Source organism: Triturus cristatus, chromosome 1_2 (assembly GCF_964204655.1).
Source record: "Triturus cristatus chromosome 1_2, aTriCri1.1, whole genome shotgun sequence".
Taxonomy (NCBI): domain Eukaryota; kingdom Metazoa; phylum Chordata; class Amphibia; order Caudata; family Salamandridae; genus Triturus; species Triturus cristatus.
This window is the reverse complement of record NC_140580.1, coordinates 778846676-778863747: the sequence shown is the minus strand read 5'-3', so window position 1 is coordinate 778863747 and position 17072 is coordinate 778846676.

The following is a 17072-nucleotide window of genomic DNA, read 5'->3' as shown; positions in this document are numbered from 1 at the left end:
GGAGCAGAGAGATTGACTGGTGGTTCTAAAGTTCTGCTAGGTTGGCAGGTGGTTTCTCAGGAGTGGCCTCACTTAAGTGTGTTTTCATTCCTCCAGGAAAGAGGCAGAGGTAATGGTGGTGTTCAAGACTTTTCTGAGCTTATGGCTGATCATTTTAATCCTGCAGATGAAGGCGTAGTGGGGACAGGGGTACATGGGTGCTCCGAGTGTACGGAGTTCATGATGGAGAATATGGCTTGAGTCGTAAGAGGGTCCCAATGGCTGAGCAGGTATTCGGGGTTTGTGATTGTGGGTGTGAGCAGGCAGATGCTTTCGGTGGAAGAGGGTTGATGTTCAAAGTTTTCGTAGATGGTTGAGATCATGTTCGTCACACAGTTCTTGGGATGTTGTTTCCGGCAGCTGCGGTGTTGGAGGATTCCTTCTTGATGACAAAGGGCTTCTTGCTATGGTTTGTGCTGGCTTCTGTGCGGTCTGTTAGGGCATTTTTCTTTGTTTCTTTCAGAAGGTGGTGGTACTGGTTGAGTGCAATCTTAAAAGAGGTGTGGTATTCTTTCTCCTTGCTGGTGCGCCACTTCCTTTCTACTTGTGGGCAGTTGCCTTTGGCAGATTTCAGGTCAGTGGTGAACCAGTTGGCTCTTCTGGCAGATCCTCTGGATTTGGCTGGTTTGGCACGGGCGATTGTGTTAGTGCTTTCTGTGATAAACAGGGAAACGGTCTTCACAGCCTGTTCTGGGTTGGAGGTGGTTTCTGGGAGGTGGGAGCTGAGAGTGTTGTTCCCCTGGTCGTCTGATATCTTCTTCCAGTTTCTGTGCTTGGTGCTGGGAGGCATGGTGCCGCTATTGATGGGTCCTGAGATGGGGAAGTGGATGCTGCAGTGGTTGCTCCAGGTGAGCTTTGAGAAGTGGGTGTGCTTGACTCTATCACTGGACATAAATATGGGGTCGAGCGTGTGTCTTGCTGTGGGCTGGGTTGGTGACAAGTTGCTTAAGGCCTATTTTGCTTATGCTTTCCAGGAGCCCGGTTGTGTTGGTGTCGCTGGAGTAATCTAGGTGAAAGTTGACATTCCCTCGGAGGATGTAGTGTTTAGAATCAATGGTGAATGGAGTAATGTGGTCAGGGAGGGTGTTGCCGAAGCTGGGGCATGGTCCTGGGGGTCTGTAGGCAAGGGTGCCTCTAATGGTGCTTTTTCCGTCTGTGTGGAGTTTGAAGTTAAGATGCTCCATTATTAGGGTCGAGTCGCCGAGGAGATCGTGCAGCCGATGGAGTCCATGAAGATGCTGGTAATACCTCTTTTGTGTTTGTTGGTTTGGTCCCGGTGTGCTATTTTGTAGCCTCGGGGAGTGGCAATGGCAATCTCCGGCGCGTAAGCATGAGATCGTGTCCCAAATCTCCATGGCTTGTTAGACGAGTGATCTTGCATTGAGTAGGATGCACTGGAGTTGTGTTATAGCGGTCCCGGTTGGCGTGGTGGATGCAGTCAAATCTGTGGTGCCCCTGGTGTTGATGGCCGCTTCGGTGTTGCTGGCAAAGCATCCGTGACGGCAGGAGAATTGCCCTCTGGTGGTGCGTGGAGATGCACGGTAGCAGTTGTTCTCAATGAGGCCAGGGTCCAGGGCTCGCAGGTTTGCTGCGATGTAGCTGCACAGGCTGGAAGAACCAGGGTTCTTGGCTAGGGCGCGGTCCATGCGCAAATGGACACAACCCCCACTGCGGCCCTCATTAAGTAGGTCCTGGAAGGAGGGAGGGGTGCTGAAGCAGTGGACGTAACAGACGGAGAGTGGAGAAAAACGCCAGAAACAAAATTGTGAGAGAGCGGCAATGCAGAGAACGGCCCAAATGGCAAATTCAAATCCAAGCTACAGTAAGGCAAATTAAGTCCAGACAACAGTGAGGCAAATCAAATACGGGCGACAGAAAGGCAACTTAAATACTATCAACAGTAAGTCAAATCAAATACTAGCAATAGTAAAGCAACTTAAATACAGTCAACAGTAAGTCAAATCAAATACTAGCAATAGTAAAGCAACTTAAATACAGTCAACAGTAAGGCAAATCAAATACTAGCAAGAGTAAAGCAACTTAAATACAGTCAACAGTAAGGCAAATCAAATGCTAGCAAGAGTAAAGCAACTGAAATACAGTCAACAGGAAGGCAAATGAAATACTAGCAAGAGTAAAGCAACTTAAATACAGTCAACAGTAAGGCAAATCAAATACTAGCAAGAGTAAAGCAACTTAAATACAGTCAAAATTAATGCAAATCAAATATGGGCATCAGCAAGGCAGCTTAAATACAGTTAACAATATGGCAAATACGAGCAACAGTAAAACGAACAAGCATTTACAATGCAATGGTCTCGGCAGTGTTAAAGTTAGAGCTATTGGCACTGCTCATGACATTATTTTTGTTTATGTTTTTATTTTTAAAACATTTAAAGAAACGCCATTGTTATTTACAATGTCAATAGCTTAATCTATCTCAAATGAGAGACCTATTGCATTTGCACCCACACACAGAACCACACACACAAAGCCACTGACAAACACAGAGCCACCCACACAGAGCCACCTACACAGAGCTATTCCCATAGAGCAACCCAGACAATAGTCAGAATGGCGATGCAGGGGCTCTAAAAGGGGTGAAAAACCAACAAAGCCCCATTAACAACCGAATGGTCTTTTAAACACCTGTGAAGTACTGGGGGGGGGGGGAGGGTGCTGTGTGTGTGCCCGGAAGCTGTTTCAGCCCGGGCTGACGGAGGAGGGAGGGGGGTGTATGCACTGACCGCAACCTGCCAGGCCAGTGCACAACTCTTGCATCCCCCTCTTTCTCTGCCTGCCATTGTGCTCCATGCTTCTGAAAGGTGATAAAAAAGAAACACGTGAATTTGCTTTCAAATGTCCGATCCTGCAGCAGCACACTTCCAAAGTCCATACATGACAGAAACCCGATTGAAGGCCCCATTCTCCCGATTTTTTTTTTTTTTTTTTTTAAATCTCCCACTTTGCTGTTCTGAAATGTTGGCATGTATGTAAATCGTCCACATGGGAGCCAACGTAGCCCCTCCCCCATTCACTTTAAGTATGGTATAAGTGTTCTGCGTATAAACCCTACAACCTCCGAGGAAGCACGGTAGTGGGCTGCTATCGCAGGCAACTCGATTCAAACCAATGCGACCTAGGCGATAAAGATATCCATTTACAGGACAATACCCAAACATGAAAAACAGCCATATATGCTGAGTATCACACAGCTAGACATCATTGGTAGATAGGATCCCTTTCAGGAGGCCCATTTCGGAGGTTGCGAACCAGCGTGGGTCCGTCCGCTGCCACGCCCAGTACAACGTGTTTCACCGCCGGCCATGGTACAGATTCTGGGGCTTCCGCTCGAGTTTGTGGCGTGTCACCTCTGCAAAGGGCTACTACACACGAGCAGTGTGGTGCTTAGATGACCAGGGATGAAACTGAGCATAAAGGACTTGATGCCGAAGCAGGTTAATGCACGGAGGGGACGACGTATTCCCCGGGGCTACGCACCCGCATGGAGGGATAGATCACAATCTTTGTGATGTAGGTTGGGTTCCGGCGGGATCGGCTCGCTTCCTTGGAGAGAAATCTCTCACAACAGAGCTGTGGGACAGGAGCTTTATGAGGTACAGACAAAGGGATGGGGTGGACGAGGTCAGCTCTTTACTGGGGTGGAACCGCATCACGTGGCCAGCTGTGCGACCCTCTGAAGTCTCCCTTCTCCCCCAATCACGCATACACCACTAAGCGCTACACAACAGGAGATGTGCGAGGCACGGCTCTAATTGGCTTTAAGGGTTAATATTTACGACATGGGCTAGAGACTTGTCACTTCTATGAAGAGGGCTTACATAAGGGAAGACACTGCGCTTCACAGTAGTAATTGAAAGACGGAAATAGTCTCTTCATTTTTAAAAACCCACTCTAACGGAAAGGGGTGGAATTATCTTAAGAATCGAAAACAGTTAATCAAGGTTGTAACAGTCCCAAAACACCTGCGACCGCGGTAAAAAGACTTAAGACGGAAAGAAACGGTAGGGGGAAAAAACGCAGTAAGCGTAGACGCACGGTAAGATTTATTGGGGTGGAGAAGGAACAAGTAGTGGGTGGACTTCGTGCAATTATTAAGTTAGAACGAAGGTGGGAAACGGGGACAGAGGTCACGGCTACATCTATAAATGCCTGGAATGCTAAAAAGACTTGCACTTCGTCACATATTTGGAGATCAACTCTTTCAGGTTTCTGATGTTTGCCTGCTAAACCGACCTTAAACAAGCCGAGGGCACCGGAAGACACCACCGCCTTTCTCCGAGGCAGAGCAGAAATGCCTCGGAGAAAGGCAGCGGCATTTTCGGATTCGGGGGCGTGTTTGTCTTTTCTCTCCTCCAGCCAATGGCTGGAGGAGAGAATTAGACTTCTTGCAAAAAACACGCCCCCCGATCCGAAAAGGACGGGGCCTAATCGGAATGACTGACCTCTTCTCCAATGGCTGGCCAGCATTCAAGAGGCCATCCAATGGAGAACAGGGGAGAAGAGGGGCGGGTTCAAGCCCCTCTTCTCCAAGTCATTAAATCTCGGAGCTAGACTGCGCAAGCGCAGCCTTCGCAGCCGAGACCTAAAAATGTAATATAGGCAACAGTAAGGCAAATCGACCAACAGTGAGACTAAAGCACAAGGCAGTCAGGGCAAGAGGCACAAACGTCTCTTTGCACAGCAGCAGAAAGTGCAAAATCAAATTCAGGCATCAGTAAATTAAAATAAATACGGACAACAGTGAGGCAAATCAAATATGGGCAACAGAAAGGCATCTTAAACAAATCAAATACAGGAACAGTAGGTAAAGTTAAATACATTCAACAGTAAGGCAAATCAAATACGGGCCACAGGAAGGAAAATTAAATATAGACAACAGTATGGCAAATCAAAACGTGCAACATTCAGGACAAGGAAGTCAGGTCAAGAGGCACAAACGGCTGCTCGCGCAACAGGAGGAGAGGCTGATATGAAGTATGGGAGTGAAAGGCACAATAAACCCATGTCTCACAAATATGTATGTGAGTGCTTCATGAAAGTGACAAGCTGATATTTGTGGACCAAGCATGTGTTAACTACAAATGAAAAGCTGATATATGTGGGGACATAGAGCTGTTTTTTTGCAAAAATAAAATCATGAGAAGTTTATAAAAGCCTGCATTCGATAGCAAAACATATAGCATTACAGAAACTGCCAAGTTTGTTTTGAGACAAAATTGTTGCATTTCTGAAACAAATGTCAATCTAATATTTGGGTTATAACTCATGCTTAGTTCCATGGGGCTATTGCTGAACTTGCTTCCTTGAAACTATAGAACATTAATTTATTAGAGGATTTACATTGGCAATGTAAGACTAAATTAGATGCTGCTGAATGAACCAATTGTGAGAGATGGATTTCTAATTGTGACAGTGTTACCTTTGCCAAGAACGATATCTTACATGTTACCATACAATAAGTTGGGCAACCAAAATAACTCGCAAGACTAGGGCTAGTAGTTGTGAATCAAGAATCAGCAGGTACAGTGTTCAAAAGGATTTCTGGGAGCTGCAGCATTGCCTAAAATTAGTTGCAATTGAAAAGAATGGGAGCCACGATTTATGTGAACGGAGTCTATATTGAAGGAAGATGTGGGGAAATGGTCCCCAACCAGTGTGACTTGATTTCTTCTGCTGTATTTGCTTTCCTTTGGTGGCTAGGGCCACAGGAAATATTAAAGATGCAGATGGCCCCTTACAGTATTGGCTGTTAGGACAGATGACTCATTATGCTTAGTGAGACAAAAAGTAAGGGTCCAAGGCAGAGCAATGGTTGATATAGTGGTCTCTCTGATGAGAGTGCTTTCACTGGCCAGACTGCAGCCTCTGACCCTGCTCTGAACCCTTAGCTTTGTGGACATTGTGTGAGATTTTGGAGAAGAAAAGGACTATGCCCATGGCATTTAAATTTTTTTTTTTTAAATATTTTAAGCATGCTACATGTAGCCTGTAGGTGCTTCAAAGCAGTGAAGATAGTGCTAGAGTACAGCTTATGTGGTAATGGGGAAGTTAGAGAACAATAAGGTGAGGTAGTGTTGAGGATATGGGTGTACTATATGATATGGCTGTGGGCCTTATCGTGGCGCAGATAGTCTTGGTTACTTAACCTTCGCTCAACCCTGAGTAGCTGTTGCTGCGAGCAGTAAGGCTTGGAAAAGGAACTTAGTGTAAAGCATTTAGGTTTAAAGCATTTTTATTAAGACAAAACAAAACATGGGGGAGGGGGATAGGAGGTTAGGGTTACATACAATACAGTAAAAGAAAAAGGTGCAACTCAGGAGGGTTGGCGAAGGGTAGTTCGGTGGTCCAGAGGAAAAGCACTGTAAATGAAGGCAAAAAATACAATCTATTGAATCCCCGCGTGCATATCCAACACCCCAAATCTGAGCAATGAAAGCCAGTAGCAACTCAACAAAGCACAATCCAACCCCCCCCATCCCCCATCCCCCCAATAAAGGGAAAAGAAAAGAAACAATACCCCAATTCCCCCGTCCAATGGCTCCGCACTAGGTTTATCCGCCCCAAAAAGCCCGCACACCCCCCCCGGAGGATCCCCTCTCACATTTAGTCTAGTCCGCCGGGATCACCGGTGGCGTCAGCCTAAGAAGCCTAAGATACCTCGGGCAGGTGAGCTCCCGGAATTCGGTGGACAGCAGCGCTAGGAAGGGTTGCCACAGCTCTTCAAATTGGTCTATCTCCCCCGCCACCGTAAGCGACAACTTCTCCATTCCCAGCACATGCCAGAGCCTATGCAACCAACCCGTAATGGAGGGAACCGTGGTGGTGCGCCAGTGGATAAGGATGTTCTGGACCGCAGACCCCAGCGCAATCGCGATCTGCCTACCCCTGCGGGACTTCAGTGGGTACATTATGTCATTGGGGAGGCCCAGCAAGACATACGCCGGAAAGCGCGGCAGCTCTATCTCAAAGTGCTTATCCACCTCGTCCAAAACTTCCTTCCAGTAAGCGGTCAGCACGGGGCAATCCCAAAGAATGTGTGAGAGGGTACCCTCCTGCCCGCAGCCCCGCCAGCACCCCTTGTCAGTGTGTCTATGCATTTCATACAGTCTCTCCGGGGTGTAGTACCAATAAGTGGACACCTTAGTAAAGGTCTCCGTAAGGCCCGTATGATAAGCAGAGTGCCGCGCCCGATACGCAATTTTGTCCCATTCCTTGTGGCTGAGTGTCCTACCCAATTCTCTGTGCCAGCGCTCCCTCCCTGGGTTATAATAGTGAAGCGGCGGGGGTTGTAGGAACTTGTACAAATCGGTAATTAGCTTAGCATCGGAGGTCCGGGTAACCAACCACCTCTCATACGGTGTAATTTGACGAGCAGCGGTGTCACGCACCTGGGGCTTGAGGGCCCAATGCCGAACCTGCATGTAGCGCAATCTGTCCAGCTCCGTCAGGCCGAATTCCCGCCGAAGTTGCTGAAAAGGAATCGCGCCCTCCGGTCCATAGATCTGGAAGAGCACCCTGCAGCCCGCGTGCACCCAATGGGAAAAAGCTCCCGGCTCCATCCCTGGGGAGAAGTCCGGGTTACCCACTATGGGTGTGAACGGCGAAGGGAAGGTGGTAAGTCCCCGAACCTCGCAGACTGCATCCCACACCCTCAGGGGGACCCGCGTAACAAAAGAGGCGTAAAGGTTAGGGGGGCGATGCGCGCGGCGCAAGAATGGAACCTCTTGTAAGGTGCGGCCCGCCACTGCCTGGTCTTGAAAAAGCCAGTGTTTGTCGGACTCCCACCTGCTCCACTCCACCAGATATCGCAGCTGCGCCGCCTGAAAGTACTTACGGAGGTCCGGGATACCGAGACCCCCCGCCTCCGGGGCAAGCGTGGAGAGGACCCTCTTCGTCCGCGGCTTTCGGCCCTGCCAGACAAAGCGGGAGATGTCAGCCTGCGTTTGTCGTATCCAGCCCACCGGGGGCTGGAGAGGTAGGGCCCGAAAAAGATACAGTATCTGGGGCAACACCGTCATCTTAACCGCCGCGATTCGCCCCAACCAGGACAGTAGGCCCTTGCTCCAGCGGCCAAGCTCCTCCTTGATCTTCCTGCTGAGGGAGGTATAATTGGCCGCAACCATCTCCGGTAATGTGGGCGCCAGCAGAATCCCCAGGTATGGCACCGTGGACGAGGACCACTGCATGGGGAAGAGCCGCTGAAGGTCCCTCCTGGTATCCGCAACCAGGGACACATCCAACGCCACCGATTTGCTCATATTCATTTTGAAGCCGGCCACACGTGCAAAGGCGTCCAGTTCCTGGATGCAAGCAGGCAGCGACCTCCTAGGGTCGTCCAAGGTCAACAGGACATCGTCCGCATAGAGGCTAACCGTGTGTACATACTGGCCCATCTGGACCCCAATAGCATCCGGGTTGTTGCGAATCCTCTGAGCAAACGGCTCCATGTAGAGGACAAACAGAAGCGGCGAGAGGGGGCAGCCCTGCCTCGTGCCGCGTTCGATAGCAAATCCACCGGAGCTACACCCATTGACCCGCACCGACGCTGAAGGATGCTTATAACAGTTAAATACCATGGTGCGCAACTTATCACCGATTGCCAGTTTCCTGAGAACCAGCTCGAGATATGGCCAATGAACTCTGTCGAAGGCCTTCTCCGCATCAACGGACAGCAGCATCCGCTCCCCCGGGATCCGCGAGGCCTTCTCCAGAACATGCGTCACCCGCTTGGTATTGTCAACCGTCTGTCTGCCGGGTACAAAGCCAGCCTGGTCCGCCTCCACCAGTCCGGGGAGGTGCGGGCCCAGCCTGGACGCTAGAATTCCCGTATACAACTTGAGGTCGACATTTAAAAGCGAAATGGGTCGATACGAACCGCAGAAGGCCCGGTCTTTCCCAGGTTTCGGGATTACGGAGACCGTCGCATTCAAGAGATCCGGTGGGATGGCTCCCGGTTCGGAGAAGGAATTAAATAGCCGAGCAAGGACAGGGGCCACAGCCGTGCAAAAAACCTTATAAAACAGAGACGTGTACCCGTCTGGACCCGGGGCCTTACCATGCTTCAGCCGCGCTATAGCGGAAATCACTTCCTCAACATGGATATCCCGCTCCAGATGGTCCGCCTGAGCAGGATCCAGCACCGGCAGGGCCACTGACTCCAAATAGTCTTCGGCGTCCCGCGGCGAGGAGGGCTCCTCAGCATACAGCGCCTCGTAGAAGCTGCGGAAAGATTCCGCTACCTCTGCGTCCCCAGAAACGACCACCCCGTCCGTACCCACCAGTTCCTTCACGACGCTACGCTGCCGCGTGACCCGGAGCCGGTGCGCCAGGAGCTTACCACATTTTTCCCCCCCAGTGTAGAAGGCATGCTTCAAGCGCAAGGCGGCATACTCCGCCCTATCAAGATCCAGTGCCGACAGGAGTTTCCTCGCAGCCTTCAACTGCCTCCACACCCTTAGAGGCCCCGTACGACGGTGGACCTGCTCAAGCTCCCGGACCTGAACAGTCAGCTCGTCCCTTTTCCGTTGCCGCTCCCTATTTTCGGCTGAGGAGATGGAAATAAATTCCCCCCGGAGGACTGCCTTCAATGCCGCCCACTGTGTCGCTTGTGAAGTGTCGGTGTTGCTATTGTGAGTTAAGTAATCCTGTATGACCTCCCCAATGCGTGTCACTACAGACTTTTTGTGTAAAAGGGTATCTCGAAGGCGCCACACCCCCCTAGCGAGAGAGGCCGCCGGCCACTTGAAAACGCCGGCGACTGGTGCATGGTCAGACAGGGTCAGGACCCCAATGTCCGCCGCTGTGGCGGCGGCACGCATCGGTCCACTCACCAGAAGATAGTCCAGCCGTGAGTAGGTTCGGTGTGCGTGTGAAAAGTAAGAGTAGTCCCTATCAGTGGGGTGCATGGAGCGCCAAAGGTCGTGTAAGTCCATTTCCACAATCTGGGCCTTCACAGCCTGGGACAGTTCCCCCGTCTGCGGGGAGCGCTGCGCCAACCTGTCCATCACAGAATCGAAGACAATATTAAGATCTCCCGCCAAGAGGACATGGCGGTCGGGAGACACAGTGACATCCACCAACACGGAGTCCAAGAAACGCTCTTGGTGGTCATTTGGGCTATAAACGGAGCCGACCGTGAACGTTATGCCTCCTAAGCGCATGCGATACGCAAGAAGCCTCCCCTTCTGTTCAGCATACTTATACAAAACCTCCCCCCTAAAGGAGCTCGCTAGAAGAATGGCTACCCCCGCAGTCTTGTTCGCTGCCGAGGAGAAGAACTGGGTGGGGAACTTAGCAGAGCGCAGCCTATGGCAATCCCGGGACAGTAAGTGGGTCTCCTGCAAGAGGCAAATGTCCGCCTGCGTCCCCTCCAGCAAAGATAAGATCGCTCTGCGCTTCACAGGGTTATTCAGACCCTTAACATTAAGGGTCACTACCTTTAGGGCCGACATTCCTCCCGGGGATCAGGAACGCTGTGCAATGGGCAAGGGATCAGCGGGTGGGGCGCGCGGGGCAGTTGCGCGGGACAAGCCAAAACAGACCAAGCGAGGGCACGGACGACATCGGACGGGACTTCCCCAACCCCAGAACAACCCCTACACCCACCCAAAACACAACCATGGCAACTAGCCAAATGCAAACTTAAACACCCCATTGTCCCAGTCAAGCCCCAAACGGGCAAGTCCGTAGGAAAAAGCAAAGTGGACGTTCAGCCACTCACCTCCATCCGCTCCCTCCCGACCCCCCCGCCCCATACCCAGCATTAAAGAAGCTGAGAGCATCTCCCCCCGGAGTGAGTGTTAGGCCGTCATGGCCACGCCGGTGGAGCCGGCCGAGTCCCTAGCCGCCGCCCTCAAAGCGTCGGCCATGTCCGCCCTGATAGTAGGGGAATCGGGACGCCCTGCGCTGGCCGCCGATTGTCTCCTCGTTGACCTCCGCCGGCTCCGTCTCTCTGAGCGCCTCCACGACGGTGTAGCCCCTTCCTCCTCTGCCGCCGTAAGCCCCAGGACCCCACAAATGTCCTGCAAGGAGCGTAGCTGATGCAGCACCCCATTCCACCGGAAAATCAGGCGGAAGGGATGTCCCCAAGAGTACGGCGTCTCATGTTCGCGCAGAAAGTCAGTGGCAATCCTGAAGGACCTGCGTTTCTGCAGCGTGATGGCGGATAGGTCCTGATAAAGCGCTACAGGCCGTTCCCGGAAAGTCAGGGGCTGTTTCCTGCGGGCCTCAGTCATGATGCGTTCCTTCAGCGGGAAGTCGGGCAGGAAAGCCAAAATGTCCGGTGGGGGTGCCGATGACTGGCGCTGCCGGCCAACCCTGTGTGCCCTATCAATGCGAATAGGGAAGTCTGCAGCTTCCCCCAGGATCTCCCGGAACAGGTCTTGCAGATAGCCCTCCAAGTCGGTCCCTTTCGTCCGTGGACGGCACACCACGCACTCAGATGTTGTTCCTCCGTGACCTGTTCTCAAGGTCCTCAGAGTGGGTCTGGAGCTCAACACACTGCTCCCGGAGGCGGAGAACGTCCTGTTGAAGATGGACCATCTCCTCGTCCCGACGTTGGGACTCCGTCTCCACCGTCTCAACTCGCTCGCCAAGGCCCTCCACTTCTCTACGCACTTCCCGGACCTCGCTGGCCACTTCCCGCTTCAGCGTCTGGAAGTCCTCTTTGAGGGAGCTAAACAGTTCTTCTATAAAGGACCTCGTGACCGGTGGCTCCCCCCCAGTCACATCCGCCGAGGCCCGGGAAGACCCCGGCGAGGGTTGTGTTCTGTCCCTCAGTTGCTGGGCCTTGCCAAGCATGTCCGGCAGGGTGCTGTCCCCCTTCCTCGAGCCGCCTCTTCCAGTCATCGCAAACGCTGCAGTCGATGAGTGGGCACAGGTCCAGCCGCCTCAGGAATGCCCAGCCGCTGGCAAGCGCTCGACGTGGGGATCCCCCTGCAAGCAGAGTCGCTGCGTCGCAGGCGACAAGATGGTGGTGCAGTCCGGGCACCGCCAGCCGCGGGCGCCCATCCGAGACAGCAATGGAAAGCTATGGTAGGGGGCTCCTTATCAGCACGTCCCTCAGAGAGTCAGCCCAGCAGCGGTGGCGGGCACATACATCCGCCAGCAAAGGCTCCGGTGAAGGCCAACAATATCGATCCCTCGGGGACAAAATGGCGGCAGGGCGGGGCAAGGCAGAACGGCCAGGCCCGGCGACACCACCGGGCCCCCCTAAAAAACACAGCAATCTGAGAAGTTCCACAGCCGGTTTCACTCTGTCACACACAAGGTCCCAGATGGTCCGACCCCAACAGTGAGTCCGCCGTACTTCGGCCAAGGGGCCGGGGCCCACACAGTGCGGGGCGTCGCCCACACAAGTCTGAGCGCCAAAGCACACGTCCAAAGTCCTCCACGCCGCCGGGTCCCAGCCCGCAAAGCTCCTTTATCCTCCGTCGAGCGACGGGTCAGACTTCCTCCAGATCGTCAGCTTTCAGCACCAGGCCCAGCCGAGGCGCCCGGACAGCACTCCGATGCGTTCCACCACCCAGGCCCTCCGTCGCTCCTCGAACTTTGATCGGACTTTTGGGGCACTTTCCCCGGGGCGATCAGGGCCAAAGCGACATCAACGTGCGCGCCAGGTGCTCCGCCGCACTCCTCTCACACGCTGAGCATCAGCGGGGGGAGAAAAGCGTACGAAAAGGGCTCGAGCTGAGTCGGGCCGGAGGAGCTACGGGAGGAAGCGTCCGCTCACCCCGCCATCTTGGCCACGCCCTTCAGTGTAAAGCATTTAAAAGCAACAAACAATGAAATAAGAACGTCAGACACCAAGAAAGAGACACAACAACATAAAATAGAGTGTATTTTTATGAATGTTTAGAGACCTTGATCATCAAAATCCAATGGAGGTTTCCAAAGATGCAGATTTTAGACATTTTTACAATTTTAAATGCAACCGCAAAAAAAAATTGGTAAACAAAAAGTTTGTTAACTTTTCAAAAGTTTTGAAAGCGCTAGTGCGAGTACTCCGACCTGGGTTGGGTGACTCAATCCAGCAGGGAAAAGGTCTAGGGTAGCACAGAGGATACTTGTACCGTTACCTGGCCACCAGATTGTTTTAAAAGTAAGTTCCAAACTTTACAGGATGACCATCCTAGACATCAATGGAGTGGTCATGATAATGAGGATACAGTTGAAAGAAGCTCAAAGGATGCTCCAGTTGTGATGCGGTCAACGGGTGTGTCTTTGTGGTGGTACCTCTGTCCACAGGTGATGGGGGGCAACTTTGGCTACAGAGATTGGGGTCACTTGAAGTCCTCTACATTGCAGTAGCAGGCCAGCCAATGCTGTGCTACTGGTCTCCTTGCACTGAGGTTAGGGCGTACTCCTCAGGTAGGGGCTAGTGTCCCTTGAGAATGACAAATCTGGACTTTTATAGCAATCTGGGTCTAGCAGACATGGGTGCAACTTTTGTCAATCTCAGATTTGTCCTTTTATTTGCCCAGTGACTGGTAGAGGCAAAACGTCTGCTGTGGCTACCAACTTGTCGGTGTAATCTTTTACAGCCCTTTGTGTCCCTGGAGCTGGTTCCCGGGGATTAGCCGATTCATTCATGATGTCACTGCTGTAGTTGGTGCTGGGAATCAACTTTTCCCAGAGGAAGGAGTTGTAGGTGCAGTCCAAACTTTGCTAGCCCACAGTGCAGCAGGTGCAGTCCTTCTGACGGTGCAGCCTCTCTTCGTGCGCATTCAAGGGCAGCAGGGCAGTCCTTTTTCTGTCCTCGCTCCGGAGTGATCTGAGGGGCAGGGTGCCAGTGGAGCCACATCTATCCCAGTAAAGAGCCCTGAGGGGACCACACGATTACCAGTCAATGGCCTACTGAGTCCCCTCCTTCCTAGTGACGTGTGTCCTGAATTTTGTGGCATCTGGCTATCCCAGATTGGCCCATTCTTGCCCCTTTCAAAATGGCACAGCCTTTTCTTGGTCGTCAGGACCACGGTAGCCCACCCTAGAGGTGTGGCTACTAGTGGACTACATGCTCCCATGTAAACTGGTTTAGGGATGGGTTTTCCCCTCTCTGGCTCTGTCTTCTGATTGTCTGCAGGAACAAAAGGCATCCTGCTCAGGGATGTTGTCGTGTTCGCCCCTTCAAAGGCAGCTTCCCCTTTGAAGCTCACCTTTTGTGCCTACATCCCGAGTGGCCTTCCTGGGAGAGTAGGTCTCATATCATGCAGTCTCATATCATACAGCAGCAACTGCCTTTGTTCATGCACCTGGGAGTCGTTCACACATCTCCCCAGTTGGTCAGAAACCTGTCTGTGTGTTGGGGCCTTTGTGGGGCCACTGGACTAGTTGGAGTGCAGAGTGGCAACTTTCTAAAAATTTCTAACTTTAATGGTCACCTTAAATTTGACCTGGGCATCATGTCCTGTTTAATGCCATGATTAATTTGATTCCTTACTCGACCCTGTTAGGTAGTCCCATTCAGCGGCAACCCTGTGTTAGCCAATGTGGCTCCTAACCTTTCCACAGCAAAACGACCATTTGGAAGTGTTGCTGTTAAGCCATATCAAAAAAAGTATATCCTACTTAATAATATAGAGCTCCCTGCTATAGGCCTCCATAGGCCTTCATTATGGGAGACTTACATATATCATTATGGGAAGTGAGGGCTTTGCCATTAGTTGTAATGGAAATGTTGAACTAGCAGTGTAAACACTGCTCTTTCAGTTTGCAGTGGCAGGCTGGAGTCCATTTTGTCCTTGTCACGTTCAAGGTGGCACAGCCAGTGCGGCATCCTTGGGTGAACACTCTGTGTCTTATATGCCCTGGGTACCTTGGATACCATATATTAGGGACTTATACGTAACAAAGAACTTGCCAATTGGGTGTATACAATTTAACATATCTTTTGTATAGGGTTAGAACACTGACACTGAGGTCTGGTTAACATGCCTCAGCGCACTCTCAGAGTAGGATACACAGCAGCATTAGCCCAAAAATGTTGGGGTGAACATGAAGAAAGAGGCACTTCCTTACATGGCCCCCTCCAGATGGAAGGTGATGAGCAACTTAACCCTTATCCTGGTGATTCTCATCATCTAAGTGAGAGAGCCTGGAAAGGCCATTGCCATCGCCAGTCCCAGGTTTGTGTTCTACTCTGAAGTTCATACCCTGTAGGGACATGGATCACTTCAACAATTTTGGGTTCACTCCTTTCATCTGCATTAACTATCTGAGAGGCCTGTGATCAGTTTGAACTGGGAAGTGAGTCCCAAACAAGTAAAGTCAGCTTCTTCAGGGACTAAACCACAGCAAAGTATTTCTTCTCAATGACACTCCAACACTGCTCTCTGGGGAGTCGCCTGCTTATAAAGGCAAATGATTGATCTTGACCCTGGTCATTCAGCTGTGACAGTAGTGCTCCAATCAATTTCATGTTCTAAAGCATCAGTTTGGGCAATAAACTACTTACTAAAGTCAGGGGCCTTTAGAACAGGTGCTGAACACATAGCTTCCTTAAGGGTGTCAAAGGACGTTTGTCATACGTCAGTCCATATGACTTTCCTATGCTGTTTCTTGGAGGTTAATTCTGTTATAGGTGCCACTATGGTACAGTATCCTTTAAAAAAAACTCCTGTACTACCCAGTCAAGCAAAAGAAGGCTTTGACTTGGGTCTGTGTCTTTTGTGTTTCTTAGGCCAGAACTGTCTGTATTTTGGGTTGCAGAGGTCATGCATGGCCTCCTCCTACTTTGTAACCAAAGTGAACTGCAGACCCTTGCCCTATCGGGCACTTACTTGTCTTGATAGTCAGCCCTGCCTGTTGAAGGGCTTGAAGCACTTTCTTGAGGTGGACTAGGTGATCCTCCCAGGTGGACCTAAAGACAGCATTATCACCCAGATATGTGCTGCACTAAAGCTATCCAAGCCTGAAAGTACTATATTCACCAACTTCTGGAAGGTGGCAGGTGCATTTTTCAACCCAAAGGGCATCACCGTGAATTGAAAGTGCACTTCTGGGATTGAAAAGACAAACCTCTCCTTGGCTCCTTGTGTGATGGCTATCTGCCAATAAACTGAAGTCAGGTCAAAGGTGCTCAGATATGTTGCAGCCCCCAACTTATCAATTAGCTCATCAGCTCTTGGTATGGGATGAGCACCAATCTTGGTGACTGCTTTATGCCTCTGTAGTACACACACAATTCTGGTTTTCCTCCTTTTGGATTTGAAATGGGCACCAGAACTATTGGCCTGGCCCAATGACTACTAGAGGGCTCAATCACTCCCAACTCTAGCATTTGTGCAACCTCTGCTTTAATGCCAGCTTTGGCCTGGTCTGACAACTGGTATATTTTACTTTTGACAGGCAAACTGTCACCTGTTTCCACATCATGGGTGCACCATGCTGTCAGGACTGAGGTCAAAGAAAACAAGTCTGCAAACTGTTCAAGCAAGTTGTAACAGTCTTTCTGCTGCCGGCTGGTCATAGTAGTAGGGAGAACAACTCCTTCCACTGAACGATCTTTGATACTGGTTGACATCAGGCCTGGGAGAGGTTTACTTTCTTCCTATTCTCCACCACCTGTCACTATAAGCATGGTAATGTGGAGGAAGCTGGCTCTCTTTTTAGTGCACTAAAATTAAGTACACTGTGCAGAGTCCACGGAGTCCCAGATTGGTCTACGGAGGCAAAAGTAGATAATCCTATTTGTGGTAGTGTGTGCTAGCATCTAGGCTTATCAGCTGGTAGTGATAAGCATTTGTTGATCCCACAGAAGCAATAAATGAGACACAAAGCCAAAATGAATCCGAGAACAATGTGGAAAAAGTAATACCAATTTTGTAATAATTTTTCAGACCAAGAACTTTGTTTTGGAGGTTATGTAGGGTCTGGATTTATTCAGTATTGACCTGAAACCCTCAACCAATCTTAGCCACTGGTGGTGTAAGTTATCACCACGATGGTGTGTTGTTGAGTGGCGTCATCATTGAGTTTCGCACCTAGGTACTAGCTTCTCGAGGTGAGTACCA